Here is a 26,704-nt window from a genome sequence, read left to right as displayed (position 1 = left end):
GCTAGCCTCATTAAAACATGAAAACCTATAAATGTTTGGGTGGTTTTAGTTAAAGAAGACACTGTTTTTATATCTGTGTGATTTTAACAAAGATCAGATCGCATTTGATAGTGATTTTATGCATAAATGTGAGAATTTCCAAGAGGTTCAGATACTTTTTCATACCACGGTATTATTGTTTATATTTACATTTAACAAGATGTTTAGTTTCACTGATTCACAAAATAGTGATCAGTTGCACAAATTTGTCTGCTGTCAATCAATTCTACAAATAGGAAGTAACTGTACATGTGTATTATTTGGGTAATAACATGCTCATGCTCTAATGAAGGTCTTGTCACAGTGAAATGCTGGCTTAATTCCACTCAATTATAATATAATAATTATAATATATACAGTGGGGAGAACAAGTATTTGATACACTGCCAATGGGAAAACCCATTGACAGTGTATCAAATACTTGTTCTCCCCACTGTATATATATATATATATATATATATATATATATATATATATATATATATATATATAATTGTTTTTTTACGAAGACCCCAAGTATCACTGTGAAGTGTGAAAATATGTTTTCCCTAGAAAGTGTTGGGCCTACTTACCTTGTCCAACTTGCCCACCACATACATACTATCTGGTGTGCACCAGATGGTTTAAATGTATTTTATTTCTGTCGATGTCCCTTTCATAGCTACTGTTTCCTCAGTATGTGGAATATTAGAACAGAGAATAATAATTTAAAAAATGCTCGAATTATAAAAGCCATAAAAAGGTAAAATACAATAATGAGCTGCTGGCTCTAGATACCTGCACGAGACCTCTCAATGAGTGAACCTTGTGTTGCTCTTTGAAAATAATAATTCTAAAAACTGTTGGCCTACAACAAGTTTTGCAAATTATCTATATGCTAAATCTTCAAATCTCCCACACGTCAATATACAAGCTAAACTCACAATTTTGTCGCGTGCACATACTGGACTGTCTCAGAAAATTAGAATACACAATATTCTAATTTTTTGAGACAGTCCTGTGTATATATACAGGACTGTCTCAGGAAATTAGAATACACAATATTCTAATTTCCAGACTGTCTCAGGAAATTAGAATATTGTGTATTCTAATTTCCTGAGACAGTCCTGTATATATACACAGGACTGTCTCAAAAAATTAGAATATTGTGTATTCTAATTTCCTGAGACAGTCCAGTATACGTGCATATACACACACACAATTACCATTGGACACTTCACAAATCTGGTTGGTTGTTTAAGCTGTCCAAATCTATCAATCCATATTAGCCTGATAAAACATCTTCGATGAAAAGATAATGCAGTATTTCTTACTGTCACCATTGTTGTCCATATGCGCATCATGGTCCACAGGTGTAGTTTTCTCTTTTCTGAAAGTAACCAGTGTGGACAGCTCTTTCTCCTGAAAGTACCTGGATTTAAGTCTGCATTTTTGGAATCACCGATGAGAACACTGGTCTCGGACATTTTACCGGACCGTGTATTCATTGTTTGAAATCAATGCTAGCATTAGCCGTCCGTCCAATAACAAATTTTGTGAGATAAGGATGGGCGTGTCTGTTTGTCCTCATATCAAAGTACAGTGGTGATGCCACATGACTGACCAGTTGACAACGTACCAAAATAATCGCTCCTTCTTCAACCCATGAATACAATTATGATTGGCTTGTTTCACCCACTGATTTATAACACAATTCAAACGTAATATGGCGGGAGCTAGTCTCAGTTATTAGTTCTAAGCGTATGTATCTTATTGGGACGTTATTCTAAAGTTGCATATTCTAACATTTAAGAAATGAGGAGTAGTTGCAACGTTAGAAAAATTTTCTAATAACAAACTATCAACTGATACTGTATTGAATAATTTATTAGTAAGTTACTAATAGCTTGTTAATGGCATATTACTGTATGTATTTATAAGGTGTATAAATGACACATTTAACAAGTCATTTGTTACATAAGGCATCCATAAATGCTTAACAAACTGTTGACAGACACTTACAAATAGCCTATTTATGATCTAATTCTAATTTATAAGGTATTGTTATAAATCATTAACATAAACTTACAAGTCATTTATTGCTCGTTAACCATTGGTTTATTTTTAATATATTAACTATATATTATGCAGCATTATAACTGCTTAACAAACTGTTAACAAACACTTAGCAAAAAAAAAAAAGAATAATTAATAGTTTACTAATGTTCTATTAACTAGCTGTAACAAATAGTTATCATAAAGTGTTACCATTATTATTAATTATAATAAAAACTAAATTAATTAATTGAACACCCCACCCCCCAACAACAATTTTAACTCATTACATGCCATTCATGGTGATAGATGTCCAGTTCATTTAATCCGGAAAGATTGCTATGAATGCTCATATTTCAGTGCCAGTGCTAGATGTCCGATCCATTTTGACCTCTTCGTTCATCCGCCCTTCCCCTTTAAAATTAATTGGATGCCCAGCACCGCAATGCAGCCAGTGAGTTAAAAGTACAGTAACTGTGCCCTGTAAAGACAAAAAAAAATAAAAAAAATAATCATAATTGATGCATAAGAGGGCTAAAATAAAAAAGCATGTTGGACTTCAAATGTACTGTATTATTCCACTTAAAAACATTCAACATAGAGTGATCATTTATAGAATTCTAATTCATGCTGAAAAACATTCTCACTCACAGAGCCATATTGTTATTCACGACAATGGAATTGAACTGATGACAACAAAATCATGGCTTATTAAAGTGAAAGCCAGTCATATGTCACCTGCAATCCTTCCTTACTGCCTAATGTGGCATATAGGTATATTTTGCACTCTGAAAATGGGCTTCTGTCAATTTCTCATTACTGCAAAAGAATTCTATTTGACAAATATTATTTTATCCAATGTCGTGTATTACAGCAAATATTTAGCCCTTACAATTCCCATAAAAGTTTCACAATAATGCTATTTACTATTCAGCAAAAATGTTTTTTTTTTTTCCTATAAGAGTTTGAGGCTCATTCACATTTGGTTTACACAGCAACTGCAGTAAATGGGGCTTCAGTAACTTGCTCAAGGATACTGAAGTCTCTTCACCTTTAAAAATGGGATCATTATCATGCCATTATCTTCCCATGACCTGAAAGGGCATACAGTGGGGGAGAAAGGCTACAGAATGTTTAAAACTACTTGCAACGGACTAACACTGCACTGTCAAAGGATAAATAACTTCAATTTGAATTTGATTATCAGTTTTGAAATAGTGACGCGTTGTGGTCATTTCACAGTTTTTAACACAAATACGGATACAGGCAGTATCACCAACTCAATATAAAGCAAAACTGCTACTTTTGACATGTGAATGTTGCATCTTGCGTCATAATATTTTCATTCATTTTTATCGTATTACACACTACTTCGCCATCTTACCTCCGCAAAGGAATAGAAAACAATTTCCATCAAATATTGCGACATGGAACTCACCGGGGCCTTCGCTAGTTGTTTCTTCAGTTTCTCATGCTTAGGCCAGGCTTTTTGCAGGCAGGTAGACACCGAATTGGTAAGCTGTCACAAGTATAGGCATGGAGAAAAGAAAAAAAACAAAAAAAGATGAAACACTGGCGAAAGAATGCGGGAAGAAGCACTGAGACTGGAAAGACGCTGACATTGCCAGCAAGGAATCGCCGTTAGATGATTTTGTTATTTATTTTCTCTGCATACAAAAAAATCTAACATACAGTAGGCCTATTGCTTATCTTAGCATTAGGCAGAGCTTGAATTTCTAAAAAAGTGATTTTTTTCTTCTTCGCTGTTTTGTTTATAAAGAGTGTGAAGAACCAAAAGCATATTCAGTCTTGAAGAGGTAAAGAAAGCTGCCCAAATGAATTATGACACAGCTTGATAAAGCACCAGTGCAGCTTGAAGCTAATTGAGAAACGGAGAGATAGAGATATAATGTTTTTTTTTTTTTTTCTAACATTAAGTCCAATAGTACAGACAAGTACAAACTCTTTAGTTTGATGGATAGTTTTAGTCCGGATCAATGTTCCCTCTAATTTTTCATGTGTCTGAGCAGACACACAAGCTCCCAGAGCACACTGAGGAAAACTGTGAGCAACATCAGAGGCGTATGCTACGGCCACACACCAGTATTACACCTGTTCAAACCCTTGGATCAAAGCAAATTACATGGCTTATTAAAGAATGAAATTATAGGACCAATTTTCATAACTGAATGAATGAATGATTTGGCCTACTTAAAATGAAAAAGACAAAAATCTTGTTCATAAGATGTTCACTATTTTATATGTGAGAGTCCTGCTTTAAGCATAGGAATAGTCCTGCTTTTGCCTGGGTAAGGTCCAGTTGTGGCATGGGGGAGTCAATAAATAAAAGATAATAAAACACAATTGGAATATATCAAACTCCCATATTTAAACTGTTCAGATAATAAGGAAACTCAAGATTCCAATTATCCGTGTCTAGGCAGCTATGAAAAGGTTTTTTAAAAAAAAAAAGAAAAAAAAAATTCACCGCTTGTTCTTCTGTTTGCACATATTCCGACAGTCATTCCATCTTAAAAGAACTTCATTTCTTTTTACTTTGGCGTGACTAGTTTAGCATCGGTGCCCATTCCTTTCGCCATTAAAAGGTTAGCATTTGTGTCTCTTAACTCTGCTGCACTGTTGTTAGCTAGCTAACCTGCACGGAGGAATGGGTGCAACACTGTCAATGCTATGATTGGATGCGTAGCGTAAGTGAAGTGAACTGTATCGTATTATTGGCGAGACACCTGTTGCAAAATGGCACAGAAACAAGTTTGTGATCTAATTAACTAGATTATTTCCAGTTCAGTTCTAAAATCAAATATTGAGTAATACTGTAGCGCTTGCAAAAATTGGCAGCAGAATGTTGCTTCTGTAAATCAGCACAGGAGTCTAGCTCACTTTTCATTCTTAATGTTTTTTCCCCAACTACCCAGGTCATGCACCTCATAACTATATACAATTCTGGTGTAGTAACCCACCAATGGGGGTGTTGCGTTCCCGTATCGAACGCACCAATAGGAGTGTCGCGTGGAGTGACACATCAGTGCAGCGCCGACAGTGTGACGCTGCAATACGTTTGTGTTGAATTTTATTTGTTCGCTGCATAGATTTCATGTGCGCAGAGTATGTGCAAGCACTACGCGATTAAGCAGGCGCGCAGTTTAGAAAGAACATTGTTCCAGATGCCGCTTATTTTTTTTTCCACACGGATGATGAATTCCTTCCTGTTTTGGGCTTCGCTGCTGCCTGCACTTCCGAGTCACAACGTATACATTCTTGTTCACTGCTGCTCATGAAATGAATATGAGAAAGTTTAGACAGAACATAGGCATAAACGCCTTCCCCAAAAGTCCAAAATCAGTTTCAGAAAATCTAGTTAAGATCTCCAGTGTAATAGTGACAAACAATTTGGCTCTCCTCTAATGTGTCACTCGTTTCTAATTTCACAGTGATTTATTAATGTGGTGAATCTACAGATGGCATTTTAAATTGGATATTAACGTCCCAATGTGGTTTACATCAAATCATCCGTTTTTGACACTTTTTTGTGGTTGTTTTTACATATGCTGGCTAAATTTTTTTTTTTTTTTTCTTTTCTACTTTTGTCTTACTTTCTGGTTTTAATTCCTCACCGGGGACTTTAATCGTACCCTTTGTATCTGTCGTTATGTCACAGTGAAAAGGTTTCTTAACTAGGAGGTGTGGTCATGGATCAGTGCCATTATCAACGACACTCAATAATAGTCAGGAAGCAGACTTGTACCTCTGTCTAATAGCTAACCTTTAATCATTTTTTAAAATGTATTTTTTATAAATATTGTTCCAAAGTATACCCCCTAAGGGCGTATGTTTGGTCTCAACATTGGTAGGGACGCTATAACAGCATAACCAGCATGTACACTTTTGGCTGGGGACAGTACATTAATAAGACCAGACAGATTAGGTGAATAAGGATCAGGGCTACATTTTCCACAAATATGCTGATGTCTTTCCCAAGTAAAAATGAAAGACGATGAAATGATTATTTTCATGTGAGAAATTTGCCACGTTTACATGGAGCCAAATATTCCAATTACAATCGGAATATTTGTTCAAACCGAATAAATGTGTTCCATATAAACACCTCATTCGGAATGAACAGGCCCAAACCGAATGGAATTTCATTCCGATTCACGGGGTGGAATGTTCCTTTTCCCAAACCGATTAGAAGTAAAATTATATCATGTAAACAGGGAAGCGGAATGGTGTCTGGTTGCGTTCTTTCTGCGCATGCTCCGTACTGACGTGGTGACGTCACTCGGTGACGTAAGTAACGTCACTTGCAACATGGCTTCCAAGCACACGCACAGCGCACCCACACAACTTTTTAAATGAACGGCGTATCATTCTGAAGTTTTGTTTCCACTCGAAAAGTTAAAACAGCAGCTGATCTGACGATCGATCTCCATGTTTTGCAACGTGACGCTTTGTTTTGATTAATCTGCGCATGTCAGACAGCAGTTGTTAAACGTCCTTTCGGAATAAAGGCAGTCACATGTAAACGCTGGATCGGAATAGATGAAGTGACATGTAAACAGCTGATGTGAAATTTTCATTCGGAATGATTTGAATCGGTATGAATAAAAGTCAGCATGTAAACGTGGCTAGTCATGTTTCAATATAGGGGAATTCCCCCTTGCTTCATATAAAGGAAATTTACAGTGTGTTTTTTTTTTTTTTTTGGAAGGGGGGGCTGGTGGTACTTATCTAACCCATACATGGAACAACATGTTAGCCTACATTGTCCTTCACCACAAGAGTAATATGTTGCTCCATTTGGTTGTCTCTTTTCATCTTCTTGTCCCTTATTTCCATCTTTAAAGTGCATCAGTGGGTTGAGCAATTATGAAAAAAAAAAAAAAATCTCAATCGGGATTAAACTTTTCTTGATTATGATTAATATGTAATTATCTGAAAATAATGTCTGCATAGCCTTCAAATAAAAATATTTTGAAGTAAATAATGTAGAAAATGAATACATTCTAATTAATGAATGAATGCACTAATAGGTATTTTGTAAGTTCAACATGTTCTAGCCTTCTTTCCTTCTAAATCCGCCCGTTTACAAGAAGAAAAGCAGCAGCCTGTTTTTTTTTTTTTTTTTTGACTGTCAACACTTTCCTGTGAAACACAGACTGGGTCCTGGGACCTCTCTCACTAAGCAGCTTCCTGCTCAAGTTTTGCTTGTTCCGGTTGTAGTTTTGTAGTTGTAGTTTCCAGCAGAGTCCACTACATTTCTCACAATTCCATTAACGATAACAGTAGAAAACACACTGCAAATTTATAATTAGACCATAAATAATTATGTCAATCTTACTTTCAGTTAGCTATTTTCACTATCTTCAATATTTCAAGAAATCTGAGTAAAATTTACTTGAAGCACTGGCAGATAATTTTACTTATTTCTAGTAGATTTGCACTGAAAACAAGGGAATTTAACTCATTTTAAGCACGTGTTTTTGCAGTGTAGTCGAGTTTTGCAAGTGAGCAGGTTCTCACAATTTAATGCTATGCTAACTCTGATGCAGGTCGGATGGTCAGTAGCAAAATTAGTGGCATGTTCCACACTGTCCACAACATCTTTCTACATTCTTTCTATGTCTTTTTACATTATTACAGTGGCTGCTGCTGCTGCTGGTTGTGTCCAAAAACGACTTCTAATATCCCTCCTCTTTGAAGGGGGCAGAGGAAGCGGCACGTAGACATGTATTTCTGTCAGGTTGTGTCCGTCCGTTTGTGTTGGGATTCCGTTGAGGGGGAGGGGTAGTTTAGTCATCAACCAATCAAACGTGCGTTTGAGGGAGGAAAAATGGACGGGCACATTCAGCAAGAAAAAGGGGTAAATATATGTCTCAACATAATGTGAATAATTCATTAATAATGGAAGGGTCAATTCTATCCATACAACATATGGAAACACAATCTAAATGACCTATGTATACTGGACTGTCTCAGAAAATTAGAATACACAATATTCTAATTTTTTGAGACAGTCCTGTGTATATATACAGGACTGTCTCAGGAAATTAGAATACACAATATTCTAATTTCCAGACTGTCTCAGGAAATTAGAATATTGTGTATTCTAATTTCCTGAGACAGTCCTGTATATATACACAGGACTGTCTCAAAAAATTAGAATATTGTGTATTCTAATTTCCTGAGACAGTCCAGTATATGTGAAGTCATTATATAATACAAATAAGGTTGTTTGAAAGTTGGTGGGGACAATTTGAGCATCCTGAAAAGTTGGTAGTGTTTTGTCCCTACCGTCCCTATGCACCCACACTTTAGATGATCTATCTTATCTATCGAACGGGAAAAAAGACCCAAAACACAACTATAAACAACAAACAATAGCAAACATCGGACTCTTCATATGTGGCCATATCTGAGAATTTACTTAAATGCATTGACCTATCGCAAAACCACGCCCCCAAGTCACAAAAGTCGTATACCTAGCCGTAGAGCTGTATAGGAATACTATGTGGTTGTGGCATAAAACTTTAAAATAGCAAAAACCCAAATATTTTGTAACTCAGCTTCATAAGCTGTCAAGACCCCAGCACTGAAAGTCCAAAGTAAACACTGCAAAAAGGATGTACTTACGGACGTACACACCTACCATTTGGCTGCGGGCGCCTCGAATGCAAGCCGCTCTCTCACTGTTGAGCGTTTATTTACGTCGTATTCATGTTGCACATGTAATTTTATGATGTAAGGTGTTTATTTAGCACCTCTGGGTAATATTGAGAATTCAACTGAATGTAAAAGACTGCTTATTCATCGCCACATTAGCTTCGGGAGAAAAATCTGACAGAAAGCATGACATAACATTACTAAGTAGCTAACGTTTTAGCTAGAAACAGTAGATATCGGGCGTGTGGGGTTTCTCCTTAAGTTGCGAGCGCTAGTATTTCGCCTCAATTATATAGTAATGGTCTCCTCTCTGTAAAGTTTAATACCATGGACATACAGCTCCACTGCATACCGCAACCCTCTCTGTCTGCTTCAAGACGAAATTAATTTTAACGAAAACAAACAAAATACATTTCATTTTTAAGCAAGCAGGTCTATAGTATGTGGTAGTGCGAGTTCAGAAATTTGAACTCCCGCCATCACTCATAAATTGTTCGTTCACTGTCACTGAGAGAATTTGACTGAGCTTTGGGTTGACCGCGTTTTGCAGATTTAAGATTTAATACACTAATTAATTGCTTGAAAATAAGCCTGTCAAGCTTATTTCCAGCGAGCTATTTTTCCTATTTCAAGAAATCTATGTGAGTAAAATTTATATGAAGCCATTGCAGATAATTTGACTCATCTCTAGACGATTTACACTGATAAAGTAGCATTATAATGTGAATTAGAATCATATTTTGAGACAATTCGACAATATACAACAATTTGCCAAAGCAGAGATGACGAGAAATTAGTCTTTTAATCTGCGGTTTAGCCCCGCCTGTCATTAAAGCGCTCTAGTGTCCCCAGCTGGAGGATGACGCCGGCTGGGTCACGATTTCATCTGATTTAAAATCCAGCCCATTGATGGTGAAGATTCAGAAATGCGACAGAGAGCGGCAAAATGTCAACATTTATTCAATCTTTCTATTCCAATATTTTTACAGGATATTCTTTTTATCTAAGTATTTTTCCCAAATTGCTAAATAAAAAGTAGGGGCATGACAAATAATAGTCTTGTGCTGAATGGAATCATGAAATATTAAAAATGCATGTATTCAGTACGACAGGGCAAAATTACTGCATAATGGTCAAAACTGCCGACCCCTCCTCTCCCGAACGGTATTTTATGCCACCGGAGTTAGTCTGGCTTTTTGTGTAATCCCTGCCAGGCGTAAGAGCGTTAACAATGGCGGGCTGGCATTGCTCGTCATCGGGAATGAACGCTGAAAATAGCCCATTCTCAGTGGACAAACCGGCCGACATCGGAGCGTGGAGCTGCACGTGGCCAAGCCGAGAAAAGCGCATTTTCGGCGGGTACGCCTTTATCGGCTGGCGACCATGGTGTGCGACAATAACACCGGTCGTCAGCCGTGTGGCCTTCTCGGTGGTTTGTCACCCACAAAATGCAAGCGGCCTTCCTATTAAAACGTTAGAAAAACGCCATGATCCCAATATTAAGCATAATACAAAACACGAAGCTTAATCACTTCCTTGTCCGTCCAATGGTTCCTCTGTTGTCGGACCTGTTTTGCCCATCGCGGTGAACAAGAATCTTTTGGAAATCCAAAAAGCCTCACATTACTCTCCTTGGTGCAGCAACAAAAGCCTGCAGCATATTGGGCGGGCGTGATGCAAAAAATAAACGAATTAAAAAATTAATCTGCAAAATCATTCTGAATCCGCAGTCCATCTGCATGCTATAAAGCAATGGCTGTGTTGTGAGATGGTGATCCATGTGACGTCACATTCGCATTCTTCCTCAACCCGAGACTGGAGCCGGAATTCACTCATTTTCATGGCGCGGAATTAAAAAAATTGAAGAAATACTGTAAATCGATCGCTTCCACACACATCCAAGCGATCCATGTCATTCAGGAGCATAAAATACCACGTGAAATATGAAATAAACATGCTTTTTGCTGTCATAGGCACTTTAAGGAGATGTATTTTTGCCGTGTGTGTAGGAGAGCACTTTTTAAATTCTTGAAATTCTCTCTTCAGTAATGGCATGACTCCATAAGATATGAGTGCTGATGTTTAAAAGTAAAGTGAAGCAAGGAGACGACTAAATGGAACATGAATTGAATCTCTCTATATTTGTGTTACTTACCATCTGGCTGAGATGAGTGAAGAAGGCAAGTATAGAGTACTTTGGGATAGATATGCAGCAATGAAATAATCAAGTGACAGTTGCACTGCTACTTTATACGTATGTGGACTTTAACTTCAGCCCTGGAAGCCATCGCAGCTGTGATCCAGAAATCACTGCAATCCAATTTTATACTTGCATAAATAGCTTAATCCAAAGCCGCAAGGTACATTCTTAAATAGATGGACACCCCAATTCAGCCTGTTTCCCCTAGCTATTTTCTCAGCTTCAGCTTATTTTTGACCACTTCCTGCATGTATTTGAGACAATAACTAGAGCTTTGGAGGCACTTTATGAGATTCTGCTGTGCTGCCTCATGTTTGTATTTAACTCCGGGGATTCAGTAATGGACATTCCCTGTGTCCCCGAACTAAGTAGTTTCCAATTTTGTTTCGCTGGCCAACATAAGCATCTGAGGTGTCATTATGATCTTAACAGAACAGCATTGCTATTACCACACTATCAATGGTGGATGAAATGCTCACTTTTTTACTTAAGTAAAAGTACAAATATCTAAGTAAAAAAAATAATGAAGTACAGAAGTACTTGCTTTAAAATTTACAAGTAAAAAGTAAAATTATTTTCCCCGATGCAAAAATGTATATGTATATATTATATATTTATATATACATACATGCATGCAGAGATCTGAGTAAATATTCAAAGAAAGAAGCAGAGAAAACAACCAATACAATTGACTGCACTGTAAACAAAAGTTTAAGAAGCTCAAAAACTCCAAAACTTGCCGGATTGCAAGCAACTATCAGGTGCATACCGCCACCTACTATACAAAAGTGTGGTGGTTTTTATTAGTCGACATCTTGTTAACCTGCCTCCTCTTGCTTGTACTCGTGTTGCTGTCTCGAGTGCTCAGTTATAGTACAGTTGCACGGGGCTTATCGATTGTGCTGGAGGCAAGAAAACAAAACTATCAATTCACAATGAGAAAAACGAAAACAAACGAAAGAAACGTGCAACGCAGGCGACAATTGGAAAAGTCGTGGAGTAAAAAGTACAGATACCGGCTGTAAAAAGTAAAAGTAAAAAGTACTAAGACATATTTGTACTCAAGTAACACAAAAATGTACTGTAACGTAGTACTTTTACTCTGTTACATTCCGCCACTGCACAGTATTAACACTTTTATTTGGTTTGTTGCCACTAACAAAATAAACACAGCCAGTGACTGGCTAATAGTATGTCGTTGTTTATGCGTTTACATCCCACCACTCACACATGCACCCCGACGCACTCCACCACCACACCCCCCCACCCCATTTGTGTGTTAAGTATGTGTTGAATAAATGACATTTAAAAAAGAAAACAGACACAAATAATTAAACATTCTCAATGTGTCTAGTCAGGAAAAACAAATTGAGGTACAATTTTCATTGGACAGCGACATAATTTATGCAAAGTGTCTCCTCTGCAACTTGCATTTTATAAAAGGCCTCGGGTTTCCACTCAGTGTTTATACAGAGTGTACGAACAATGTTTTGGGACCAGCTGCACAGCCTCAAACCTCTCCTCTGTCTGCTTGGCTGATCCTGCATCTGCCTCTCCATAACTTGAGGTTAGGAGGCTGTAGCTGATGACACCAGAATAAGAGAGCGAGAGAGATGAAGAGAAGGTGTCCAGCTGTTCTGGAAAGCGGGATCGTACTGCCCTTATGTTGTTGTATTGTATTCTCAATACTACTTTTATTGCCAGGGACACATGTAGATTGCTATCAGGCCAGTCTATTACTTGCACTCTTTTATTATGAGCCCACACATTTGTCACGTGCAGGATTTGGCTTGGCATTGTCTTGCTTCAGGGACGTTTCTGAAAAATGTGTTACTTCTCTAAATTGTGTCAAACCTGAATGTGCCTTTCAGCTTTAATGGTGGTGTTGTAATATTACCGGCGCTGGCTTTTTGAACCTTCAATCCAATCCACATGTTCCTTCCTCTTTTGCCCGGAGGACAAGACATTCATGTTTTCCAAAAATGATTTGAAAATTTAAACATTTTTATCGCTCAGGAAAAATATCATATTAGCTTGTGCCCAGAAAAGAAATGTGTTTCTGGGTGTTGTTGACAAATGGCCTTTGCTTCACATGGGTTAAGGTTTAACCGTTTTTGAGCTCATATGTCAATATCCTTTACACAATGATGCCATTTTAATTCAGTGCCATTCGAGCAATCACGCACATTTAACCTTATATCATTTAAATGTGTGCAATTCCTAACTATCAATCAATTTAGCTTCCAGTCAAAAATGTACCGTAATTCTTGATTTAATCTACATGACTTCTAGTTCCATTGCATGATAGGCTATGAGTTATCATAATTAACTGGGAAAAGCATATATTACTGCTTGAAGTTACAAAAAACGTTCCAAGTTGTTGAACTTTTTGACTGCTGGGAAACACTCCCAGCACAGCCATTAATGTGAGGAAATCTGCAATAAAGAGCTGGAGGGGTCCCAAAAAGTCTAGATGAAGCGCTTGCCACTTTATACTGCATAGGCATGAAATAATAGCTTCCAGTAATTGCCCTGGATACTTTATGGGGGAGAACTATTGAGAGAGGCCTACAGAACTTAAATAAAACAGCTGGAAATATTCCAGGATCCTTTGTTGTGTTCACGTGAATCATTCATCCATCCAATTTTTATAGCACTTATCACTTTAGGCAAGAGGCAGGGCATACCTTGAACTGGTCCCAAACCCATCTGTCACATTGGGCTGCTGGTAATTGTTCTCATTACAGAGTGGGCGGCGTTTTCTGTAGGCAAGTGTGTCCAATATCATCAGCGGCGTATTTAAACTGAGCCAACCAAAGGTAGGGTTGCCGAGATATTGCCTTGCTGGCCGCCATCAGATGGTTTTGTACTCTCGAGCCTCCTAGTTGTATTTAGCTATTTTCGCTAATGCCCCGGTTTGCTTGTTCTGCCACCCTCTATCTTGCGCAGGTATTTGAGTGGTCTTGCGTTATTTTTGTTACCTTTATTGGCTTATTTGCTTGCCACCTTAATTTACACTCGGGTTAGTTTTTGTGATCCCGTCGACCTGTTGTCACGGCCCCTTTTTCTTATCCTCTTTTTCGTTAGTTTTGTTGGTATTCAATAAACCTTTTGACTGCCTCCCTTGTTGTCTGCTTTGGGGTCCAATCTTGTTTTCCTCATTTGTGGTCCGTAGTACAATTGCAGAACAAATATAGCCTGGCAATCATCAACCATCAGTTAAAGGTGACCTATCACATTTAGCTTTCGAATAATTTTTATGAGTTTCTTGGTTTTTCTGTTTATCTACAATTAATACATTAGGTATTCAAGTAAAACAAAACAAATGTATGCATTATCTTCTTTATTTGTATATATTTACCACAGCACAGGGTCCAGCTGTGAGAAAACCAGGCAAAAGTGTAGGTCTAATGTTTATGAAAATATTCTTAAAGAAACGGGGCTCAACACTGTACAGTCCTGCTTCCTAAATGCTAAATACTTTCCCCAAATAAGTCGTTTAAAAAAAAGAGTTTGGCTCCATAAATTCATGAATACATCATTGAGCTCCTCTCCTGAGATGAGTGGGCATATAGGCACAATGTGGGCTTGTACTTGCAAAATAAGACGCAGTGTGACTTCACACCATTATTGTTTTCAAATATGCTCATTTTTAGAGTAATTTCACTTATGTAAGTGATTGCCATCAAATCACAAATTCATTTGGGAGTTCGCTGTATAGCCAGGACCGAGCCGTAGCGTCCTGGTGAGGACAGTATATTTGCATTTTGTTGTTCATGCACTGTACACTGTACATTTATTCAGCATGTTGTTCTGTATTCATTCATTCATTCATTTTCCATGCCGCTTTTTCCTCACGAGGGTCGCGATTGTATTTTTATATTAAATTGCCTTTCAAGATGACATATTTGTTCTATGTGTTGGATTTCATCAAGTAAATTGTTGGGCATTTTATGGCTGGTGCGACTTGTAGTCCGAAAAATACGGTAAGTGGTATATAGTGGGCACATTCTGTAGCTTATATTGGAATCCTGACAGTTAGGAAGAGGGAACCAGAGACGGTACACCAGCGGCATTGTTTTCAGCAGTTTTTACTAGCTTTAATGAATAAAAAAAAAAACTTTTTTCCTCCCAGGTCATGACAAATATATATATTTTTTTCAAGCCTGCTGTCTCATTTCTTTTTGGTATGGTATCTCGGGGGGTCATGGGAGGTTGCCCAACCAGTCTATGTGCGTTTTGTGGACTTGGAGTAGGCAATCGACCGTGTCACCCTGGAAGACATGTGGAGGCTGCTCCATTAGTATGGGGTATCAGAATCCCTGACACGGGGGTCCAGTCCTGTATGACTGGTATCAGAGTTTGGTCCTATTCATAACATTTGTTGGACAAAATATCTAAGCGTAGGTCTGTCATAGTGAAGAGCGAACTGAGCCGAAAGGCGAGCTGTGGGTCGTGACCGAAAGAACAAGATGCCGGATACAATCGGCCGAAATGAGTTTCCTCCGTAGGAGATTAGGTGAGAAGCTAGGTCATCCAGGAGGGGCAGCTCCTAAGCATCAAGAGGAGCCAGATGAGGTGGCCCGGCCATCTAATTAGGATGCCTCTGGGGTGGCTCTCTGGTGAGATGTTCCGTGCACGTCACACTGGGAGGAGGCCGCGGGGCCGACCCAGGACATTCTGGGTAGACTATTTCTCCCCGGCTGGCCTGCGAATGCCGTGGGATCCCCCATGAAGAGCTGGATGAAGGGGCTGTGGAGAGGGAAGTATTGGCTTCTCTGCTGAAGCTGCTGCCTCCGTGACCCGATGTCGGATAACCGGGGGGAAATGAATGGATGTCATATACGCAGCCTCTGATGTCTTGGGATAATCCATTCGCAGATGAAGACACAGTTTAATATTTAATCCATCATACTGTATATAGTATCCATCTAGCTGTGATGTTTTTTTGTTTCTTTGTAAACATGAAAATAGAACAATGCATCACTGATTTATTTTTCTGTAGTTTTAATTATAAATGAAACATAAATCTTTTTCCTGCCTCACAGGACAGTAAACCAAATAAATCTATGAATGGTGACCCATTTGTAAGAATAAATGTTACATTTACAGTATATTCTGCTGCCATCCCTTTGGTGCATTCCCCTTTACAATGCAGACACTACTAACAAATGTTCATATAAATTTTTCAAAAAGCAAGACAGAAATGGGCAGCTGTTGACTTCTCCATGGTGATTCACAGAACATTTCGTTCTTGAGAAGACAATGACTTCATGAAAAATGGAGGTGCCTTTTGATGGGCTGTCTGGGTCGGTGAAAGAGAACTGAACAGATATCATGCAGATGCACACACTGAGGGAACGCCATATCCGTTGAGGCACTGCTCTTTGTGACAGGACAGTGATTTAAAGTGATGTGTCGACATTGTTGAATGTCACAAAAAAATGTTCTTCAGCTGATTTTACAAACTGAACCTATTCCTCCAAAAGCTAAAAATGTAAAGTCGCCTTCCATATTTCCGTGGCAGAGGTGTTAATCTACTCAACTGCAGTAGGTGGAAGTATCTACTTGGAATATGCCTAAATTTGGGAGGTGCATTTAAGTCCTGAAGTGCCATTGGTGAAGTCAAAAGTTATACTTTTTTATTACTATACAGTGGTCCCTTGTTTTTCGCGATTAATGGGGACCAGAACCCGCCACGATAAATAAAAAACCGCGAAGTAGCGCACCCCCCCCATTTTTTTTTTTTTTTTTTTTGGGTGTACAATGTATTTATTGAGATTTAGCATTGGAAAAATACATATAAGACGTGTTTTTTCCACTTTTTTCAAAAGTAGTATTTTAAAAAAATATATATTTATATATACTGTCTTGTAGCAAATGTTTTTTTTGTATACACACTGTGACGGAGAATCCCCGTCAGAATCCGGGGGAAACTCGGCGTCCGCAATATAATGCATGAGACACGACAGACTCGGCTTTTTCAATATTATTCATTTGACACACACACGTGCGCGCGTACACTCACACCGTACCTGTTAACTTGTTAGGCGCCGGGGGTCTGGGGTGCACACTAGGCTGCCGCTACAACATCCTTACGCCATACTCTTAACAAACTTTTCCACAAGTATTATTCTTCCATTAACATGCTGCACTGTCAAAACCGAGCGCGCTTTTACTTCCTGGTTTTATGACGTCGCGGGCGGGACGTCAGCGAGTGACGTCACCGTACGGCTTGAGTTTTTGGCCGACGTAAATTTATAAATGTATTTTCCTTTCCGAATGGTTTTTCGGTATAGTAGTACCAGTATTTTGTTTATTGTATTTTTCTTTAATTTACTATGAAGCTAATATTGCATAAACTGGAGTTATTGAGCAGATAACTGAATTTTTTGAGGTAATTGATTTGAGGGGAGGGGCGAGGCGAAATATAAGGACAGACCTACCGTTCCTACCTCAGTCATTTGGAGTCACGCAGTGGTGCAGATCAGGTAACAGACCTTTTTATTTTATTTGTCATACTATAAATGTTTTTGTAAATATGGTGAATGTTGGTTTAACTTTTGTAAATAATCACTTTTGCACTTTGTCACAGAACACTGCTTGTTTAGTTGTTGGGAACGTCGTTATTAAAACACTTAAAAACCATCATACTGCTTCGGTTGCCATTTTTGTGAGCAAGAGCCCCCCCCCACACACGCACATTTATTCCATCCCCCACTTTCAGCCAGCAAGAATGCTGCATCCATCTTGAGGACGGCAGACGCTTTGAGGCTGATGGGAGGAGTAGGGGGACGAAGCTACCTGAATGCACCCCCTGGATAGATGCGATGGAAGTCATTGGGCTGAGGGTTAGAGTCATGTGTAGGCCAATCAGAGCCGGTGTTTTCACACACAAACCGGAACAGCGCGTGCGGCAAACACACACACATGCAAAACAGATGCAGAGGGATATGATGGCAGAGAATTCAGAGGAAAATTTGTCCTTTACGAGGACAAAATACTTGAAGTACAGTAGGCTATATCTACTTGACCAGTTGTCTCAGGTTGTGAGAGTTAGATTCAATATATTAAACTCACTTTATATTGTTTACTGCTGATTGTTATTTTATTATATTGTTTACTGTTTATTTTTGTTGCACTTCAAGTGTAGGATAAATCTGTTCCTGGTGAGGTGCAATATTAGAAGGTTCTATAACACAACTACCTGTTTGTTCTTCTCTATTCAACTGACTCGAATACTGCTCAGAAAATTTCAAATTCTTTGACATACAACAACTTCTTTTTAAAGTAACGGAAATAGTTGCTTTCCCTGGTAACTAGTTACTTCTACTATAGAGTAATTCAGTTACTAACTCAATTACTTTTTGGATGAAGTAGTGAGTAACTATAACTAATTACTTTTCTAAAGTTACGTGCCCAACACTGGTCCCCAACGAGTAATTTTCTCCCGATTACTCAGCACTTTTTTATGATTAGTCGACTAATCTAATATATATATATATATATATATATATATATATACATATATATATATATATATACATATATATATATATATATATATACATATGGGGGGGGGGGGTTGTTTGTATGTTTTATTCCAAGTATTTTTCCCCAATAGCTATATAAATGGCTTGAGAAGGACCAGTCAGCCCGTCGAGGGGGAACTATTCACAACGAGGAAAACGCGACGAAGAGAGCTGCAAAATGTCATTGTTTCTGTCTCTTTACTTCAATATTTTTACAGGATATTCTTTTTATCCAAGTATTTTCCCCAATTGCTAAATAAATGGCATGGTCATGACAAATAACAGTCTTGTGCTAAATGGAATATGAAATAATAAAAATGCATTTATTCAGGACGACATGGCAAAATTACTCCATAATGGTCAAAACTGTCGACTTCACCTTTACTGTCGCACCTCCCAAACGATATTTTATGACACCTAAATCCGACATATGCCATTTCCCTTCCCCGGCTTCGGAGTATGTAAACAAACCAAAAGGCGTGACAGCTAGCCGACATGCTAACCCGAACCGAGTGATGTTTCAAAGTCTTCGAAGCGGAAAATCACACATAACTATCCTGGATTTATTGACATGACGACTGGGTTGTCGATTGTCTTCGCGGATCAGCAAACCGCCCGGTGGAGAGCAATTTACAGTTTGTTCCCCAGAGGAGGGTGGCTGCAGTTGTTGTGTAGCTCACGTGCTGCTAATGTGCATGAGGAGAGCTTTTTACATGCCTAGCAATGATCAGACGTAAGTAGTCCTTTATTTAAAGGGTATGACAACACCTGGGGAAATGCTAATATTCCATCATTTATCCATCAACACATGCCTTTTGAATTCAATTCATATCATGCCACTTCATGTAATTACACACATCGCAACACCAAGAAAATGATAGAAATTAGGTCGATTGTCAAGCTAAAACGACTCGTCCCCAAGATGCCAGAAATCTAGCATATTGTGTGCGTGACGTCACTATAAGGAAACAACCGGCTCAGTGCTTAGTACTGAATGGCAGCGAGGATGGCGGACAGTTTTGTTTCTAGTTGCAGCGACGAATCCGACGTAACGAACATTCTTCTAATGGTGACGAGGAGAGTTATGAACCTTTCTTTGGTGTTTTGGGTTATCAATTTGAGCCCAAACGAAAGCCAATGCAGCCTAATGAAAGGAGCATTGAGGGGAGCAATCACACTGATGAAACACAGGCGGCAACAGAAACACCGAATGGTTTATTTTGCATTTCTTTTTGTGAAGCTGATACACCGTGACCGCAAAATAATGTATAGAATAATTATCATTTAATGTGCTATCATCGGTTTTCGCTCTGCCAACCGACACAAATATGAATGGGATTAGAGGATTTGTTCTATATATTTTATGAGCGATAATTTATACATGTGTCCAGTCCTATATCCAATGCGTGATTTGTTTTTTTCATTATAAAAGAGTACTCACTCTGGCCATTTCCCTCCTTTGCTTTGCCTGGGGTGGTGGGGTGGTCTCATCAGAGCCAGTCATCGTCCTCGTTCTTGTTATCTCGGGACATTTAGGTGGCTGCGCGTGTCGGTGGGCACCGCATCTGCTTTCAGCAGCAATTTCTTAGCCAAACCTGATTTCATTTGTCCATAGTTCGTATAGCTTTCAGGTGTAAAATGCGCACCACACAAAACCGTGCCGGAGGCTGGGTCTGCAAAATTAGCCCTCTTAGCACTGATGAACTTTACTCATTGTCTGCCTAGTCCAGCTCTTTTTCTCGCGTTGATGGGTACTACATTGCGACAAATGGCTATTTGTAAACCACATAGCATGACAGGTTTGAACCATTTTAGCGATTTTTTGATAAAACACGGCCGCAACTCTCTCGTCGATAAACAACGATGGCACCTGCCTCGACCTTTAGTTTCCTTGTTATGACGTCTCCGCCCCATTCGGCTGTTTCTGGAATACTTTCGGAAATGTTCGTAATTTTCGATCTATTTTCGATAATTGCTCATGAATGCGATTTATTTTTTTTGTTAACTTTTTTTATTTGTTATCTTGCCACATAACGGTTCTATTGATATCTCACAACCCCTTAGTGTTTTCATACCCTTTAAAGAAAGTTTGTAGTGTTTATTTTGTAATCGCTGTATTCGTATTTGACATAATACAAAACAAGATGTTCACTCACTTCCTCGTAAGTCCAATAGTCCCATAGTAAATATCCACGGTGAATGGGAACCTTTTGAAACTCCAAAAAGGCGCATACGCCTCTCCCTCATACAGAATGATTTTTCTGCAGCCGTTTGGCTGGCGTGATGCGAAAAATAAACGTATAAATCCGCAAAATCAGCTGAATCCTTTGTCCTCATACACAACAGTACGCTGTATACTGAAGAGGACGTCTTCTACCGTACACGTCACAGCGCCCTCCTCCTCAATGCAAGACCGAAGCCGGAAGTCACTCATTTTAATGGCGCGGGATTCAAAAAACTAAATAAATATAGCGATCGCTTCCACACACATCCAAGCGGTCCATATCATTCAGGAGCATAAAATACCGCGTGTATGATGAAATAAACATGCTTTTTCGTGTCACATGCACTTTAAGGCAACTTCAGTTAAAAAAAAAAAAAAAAAGTTTAGTTATATGGACGATATGCCAGCTTGCTGTTTCTTGTCGTCTTCCAAAAGTACATCTGGGTGACAGCGCTTCAAGTGTTCATGGCTGTGGTATGCAAGTGCAGCATTGCAAAGACCACACACAGTGGCACCCTTCTTGTTTTCGTTAAAATAATTCCAGGTTTTGGCCACTCTGGTCGGCTTTTCTGGCTTTATGCCGCTTCCACCGCTTGCATCCCGAGCGTTTGCCAACTTTATCTGCATGTTTTTTTTTTATCCCGTCATTGCCCGTCGACGATATGTTGTGCCCGTCGACGCATTTACATCATCGATAATGTTGAATAGTCGGGACAGCTGTAATACATATATACTGTATATATATATATATATATACATATATATATATATATATATATATATATATATATATATATTAGGGTGACCATATTTTGATTTCCAAAAAAGAGGACACTCGGCCCAGCCTCGAGATACTTGAATTTTACTCGAAGATCACTCAAAGATGCGTATATCTCCCACTTTTTTTACTCAACAGGCTTTATTCTTCCTAATGAAAATAATCAAACAATATAAAAAAAAAAAAAAAAAAAAAAAAGAATTATTAAAAAAATAATATAATGCTGACTCATGGAAATGTAGTCCAGTTAATACACACACACAGTTGGCTATGTGCCAACTCAACATTTTTTAAAATTACGATCAAGACAATTGTCGTTGACAAAATGTTATTCCCACTCAATTTTTATTCTCATACAATGTTCTAAATTGTACGCAAACAATAACTGAAATAAACTGACAAGCAATTCAACCACCATTTCCAAACGCAGCAGTTCAAATTCAAAACTACATTGCCCATAATGCCTAGCGCAGCTGAGCTCACTGATTGCTACCCTATTAGCGATTACGGGAGCCGAGGCAAAATCAGACTTCGCTATAAAAGTTTACTACCATCGGCAGCGCAAAGATGCGACAACAAACGGGATTTTACAGATTACACCAGTACAAATCTCCGACAGAAGTCAACAGTTGCCATTATATACGTATTTATCGTAAAAAAAAAACCTCATAAGCAACACAGCTATTTAGCTATACTAGCATTCAACCACTAACTAACGCAGAACAATTACAAGACCCATACAATATACTGCATCTCTGTGTACACATATAACCCTATGTAGAACAGAAGACAGGTGATCGACATTAACAGGAGAAACTTACAGAAAGGTGTATGGAGCCATGTCTTTTAGAACTTCTTATTGAACTCCTTACTGTAGTCTGAGCTCTCGCCTAACCGTCAGTAGATGGTGGTAATTCCCCATGAAACAAAGGGTGAACTGGCAACAAAAAAGAAGATCTACTCCTTCTCCCGCCCCTACTAGTAGGAGCAACGTCAACGCAGGCAAGCGCTGCCCCCTAGCGGCCGGAGGAATTCTCTTCAAGTTGGTCCCGTAAAAAAAATCATAAAAACCGGACATTTTTATGAATTTATAAAACCCGCCCGGACAACGAGGATACTGCGTGAAAGTAGGACTTGTCCGGGCAAAAGAAGACGTTTGGTCACCCTAATATATATATTAGTGCTGTCAAACGATTAAAAAATTTAATCTAGTTAATCATATGTCAATTGTGTGATTAATCATGATTAATCACATTTCCCTCGGGATGAATAAAGTTGCTCTTCAGGAAAAAAATCTAGGAAAATACTATAATTGACTTAAAAATTGTTTTAAGATGAAATGTATGATGTGTGAATGAATTAATAATTAACCAAATAGAGTTTTAAAATTTTATTTAACAACTCAGCTCGTATAAAATAAAAAATAAAATAAATTGTCTGTATTATACAGCAAAGAGTCTTAACAGATTAAAGTGCCTCAGACTAACAATGTGGCTCAAGTACCGTTTGGCATATTACCCAAAATTGACTCCCAATTTAAAAAGCAGACACGCACAATACAGTAACAATAGCTAGTATTTCAAAAAATGTGTAAACAACTTGTCTGTTAAATTCAACATTTGAAAACAAATAAATGCAGCACTTGCAGTTTTACACTATATGGCCTGAAAGCTGTGTGAGATTTTTTTTTTTTTTTTTTTTTAAACAATTTTCACACACTTAACTGAAAAACATTACACTAAACTGTGTGTAAAGGTGTTTAGAAACACTAAGTTAGCCATACTCTTATTATTATTTTTTTTTAACCAACTTCTCAGGCAAACTAGCTTGTTGACATTTTCAGATAACAGAGCAGATCTTTTCTTTTGAACAATGTACCCTGTCAAAGAAAATAGTCTCTCGCAAGGAGGCAGGTGTGACCAGATACTTTTTTTGCAAGGTGGGCCAGCTTACTGTGGGCACTATTGTGCGCAGACCACCACTGTAGTGGACATGAGTCCATGCTGCCACTGCCTTGTACCTGTCTAGTGGTTTGTCATTGGTTGTTGCTGTTTGTTGTCATTGGATTTTCAAGGCCCTCGTCTTCGACTATGTTAATGGGTCTACACTCTACAGTCTCTGGCTACCCATGTAGCGATAGCAGTAGTCAACCTACTTGGTTTCTTTTTGTTGGCAAGTCCGAGTCCGCACTCTGCCAGTGAAGCTTGATGACTGCGGCTTGTTCCTGCAGTGTTAGCGTCATTGCTAACACTAGCGGAGATGTGCCTTGCCCGAAGGTGGTACTTTAGGCTGGTTGAGCTTCGATCCGAAGGACAGTTCATCACAGCAGTATGTGCACACAACTTTGGTTTTATCCAGGTTTCCATTAGGCAGCTTTTTAAAACGGAATTTGGTCATCATCCTCGCTCATCATGGCTGGCTGCATTATGTCCTGCATTGCCGCGCGGAGAATGTAAACATCAGCGTGTGGGACTACGGGAGGCAGTTGTGGCCAAACTTAGTGTGAGCGGTAAATTGCGTTATTTTTTTTTAATGCGTTAATATTTCCAGATTAATCATGGTCGTTAACGCGTTATTTTTGACAGGCCTAATATATATATATATATATATATATATGTACACATTGTGCTGTCCTCACAACACGTCACATGTGTTGCTACGTATACAGCCAGCGAACCAAAAAATTAAACTCGCCAGAGACACGGCGTACTTTTTTTTGTGTTTATGGAGGTCTCCAATGTGACTGAAGTGCTTGTGTGTGTTTGTAACTGAAATACAATACAAAATATAAATTAATAATACATTCAAAATGTTATACAATAACAACTTTCCACGTGTGAGTAGCTTAGCACAAACACAATGTCTCCAGTCATATCAATGAATAATGAAAAAGTTCGCCTAACACAAAATATACAGTTTCCTCTTAAACTCAATATCCAAACTAACTAAAAACTCACAAAGACGAAGGTTAGCCAAGGCTTCGCCGGCAGAGCAAGTTTCGATGTTTTAAGCCTCACAGACGCTGAGAAACATGCTTGTAAGGAGGAAAAAAGACTGGCGACAAAGATCGCTAATTGAGACAGATGCTCTTGCTCTCAACATAAATGCACGTTCGCTAGAAAAAGGGAGGTCTCACTCCCCATCTTTTTAGATGCACCCTCTGACTACAGTATTTACATTTGAACTAACTTATAGAATTTTAACTAACTTATTAACTTATGAATTACTTATGTCTTTTTAACAAAAGGCATGACACACACGTATGTATATATAAATATTTTTTTTTTTCAGGCGCATCCTGACTTGTGCAGGCTAAAAAAAAACATGCAGCGCCGCTATTTACAGTATGTATTGAGCAAGATTTGCCACTTGCTCGGTGCTATGCTGGATCATGGATAAAAAGAGCAAGGGTGGAGCCGAAAAAATAAGAATTTAAAACAGAAATGGGCTTGTAAAAGAATCAGCAAAATATGCAAAAATAGGAATTTTGTAATACAATGAGCTCGCGGCATCAAACGACACAGGATTAAAATGAAAGTGAAAAGGCGAGATGGTAAATAAAATGCAACTAGCACCGTGTGATACGACAACAACACATAACTGTGGAAACTCAAAGTGATGCTGATGGAATTGGACTTTATTAATAATTGAGTGCTTTTTAATATGATGACTCTTTTTTTCCCAAGGAGAGGTTCAATGTGAGCATAATTGTTGTATTGAGAGAGGGATATAGATAGACAGACAGACAGACAGACAGACAGAGTTACTGCCTCATAAGGACATTTGATATGCATTTTAATGAATGACTTTGTCTTGTTGTATTGGATAGAAGACTATTTCCCTAATTAATATTGTTAGTCAACAACACCCAAACACTGAAAGAGCCATTTAGCCAATGATAGGACAGCCTACAATGATATGAGGTGGTAGATCATTGTGCTACAATTACATTCAAAATCAATTCATGTACAAAAGCTCCAGCACTGGCTGCCAAACACAAAACATGTATTATTAATTATGCCTGGTTGTGAGGGAAGTTCTGAGTGTGCTGAGGGTTGTATAAAAGTCTGATTGGAGGGGGAAAAATTGAAAATTGTTCAGCTTCTTGTGTTTTAATAAATTCTCTCCAACTAAGGAAAAAAAGAAACACGATAAATTCAAGTGAAAGTGAATAATCTCATGAAGTGTTTTAACAGTGTTTAACCAAGCTAATCAGTTTTGCCCTTTGAGTGGGCACTATATCAACATTTTAATTATTACTTCGCTTCGAGGTACAGGGACTCGGAGTAACAATCCCATCTCCCCACACTTCTCTAAAAATGCCACTAGATATTTGCAACTTGTCATATCTTAGCAGAAAATACAAAGACCAAAAAACATTGCTGGAACTCAGGAACATGTTTCCAAATTTCATGATGCAGCACAAGCAAAAATGACTGCTTGGGGAGAGGGGCGGGCATGTTATCATTCATGACTGACGCTGTCTCTGAGAGGTTAGTGCTTAAGCCTGCATTTTATGAGTTATTTAGAGGTAACTTTTTTGTTTGTTTGAATACATACACAGTTCTTTTCTTTGACACACTCAATATGTGAGTGTTCATAAATGTTAGAGTATATTATTACTGTGTTGAACAGCTCAGTCATCCGGGAAGGAATCAAGATAAAGATGTTGCTTCTCCACATGGAAAGTAGAGCATCCATTTTGGATGATTCACTACGCCTCCCTGGTGAAGTGTTCTTGGTTTGACCACCCGGGAGGAGAGCACGGGATAGACTTCGGACAAAGTTGCACAGGGAATGCATACATACCCCCAGGTGGAAGTTGGGGAAGTCTGGGCATCTGTAATGAGACTGCATAAATAAAATGGATGAATGGCACAAGTTAATGGGTGTTTCATTGATTGGCTCATTCATTAATTTTTTTTGGGACCCTTTATTATCGAATACTAGCCTGGCTCTGCCAGACTATTCTCCCTGTATTTTTCAAACACTGAGAGAAATAGTCTGGGAACCATCCCATTAACGGCCTTTTCGAGCAGATACAAAATCAATCGACAAATCAGATTCGTTTATTTGCGTGACGTGTTCTTCACGAGCAACGTCACTCTTGCGCGTCGAAAGTCGTCTCTTCAGCAACACAGATGGTGAACGGCAGAGCCAAGAATATGTTCCAATCCACGGTAAAATCAGTTTTAAATGACCAAAAACACATCGAC

General features: G+C 38.5%; 1 protein-coding gene across 2 annotated transcripts in view; it reads left to right on the top strand.

The window, feature by feature from the left end:
* Positions 1 to 26,704, top strand: part of LOC130919936 (zeta-sarcoglycan) — a 650,031-nt gene that overhangs the window by 185,470 nt on the left and 437,857 nt on the right. The gene's annotated exons all lie outside the window — the stretch shown is intronic.

This window comes from Corythoichthys intestinalis, chromosome 8 (genome assembly GCF_030265065.1).
Source record: "Corythoichthys intestinalis isolate RoL2023-P3 chromosome 8, ASM3026506v1, whole genome shotgun sequence".
Classification (NCBI taxonomy): Eukaryota; Metazoa; Chordata; class Actinopteri; order Syngnathiformes; family Syngnathidae; genus Corythoichthys; species Corythoichthys intestinalis.
The sequence above is the reverse complement of the archived record's forward strand: the minus strand, read 5'-3'. Positions and strand labels throughout refer to the sequence as shown.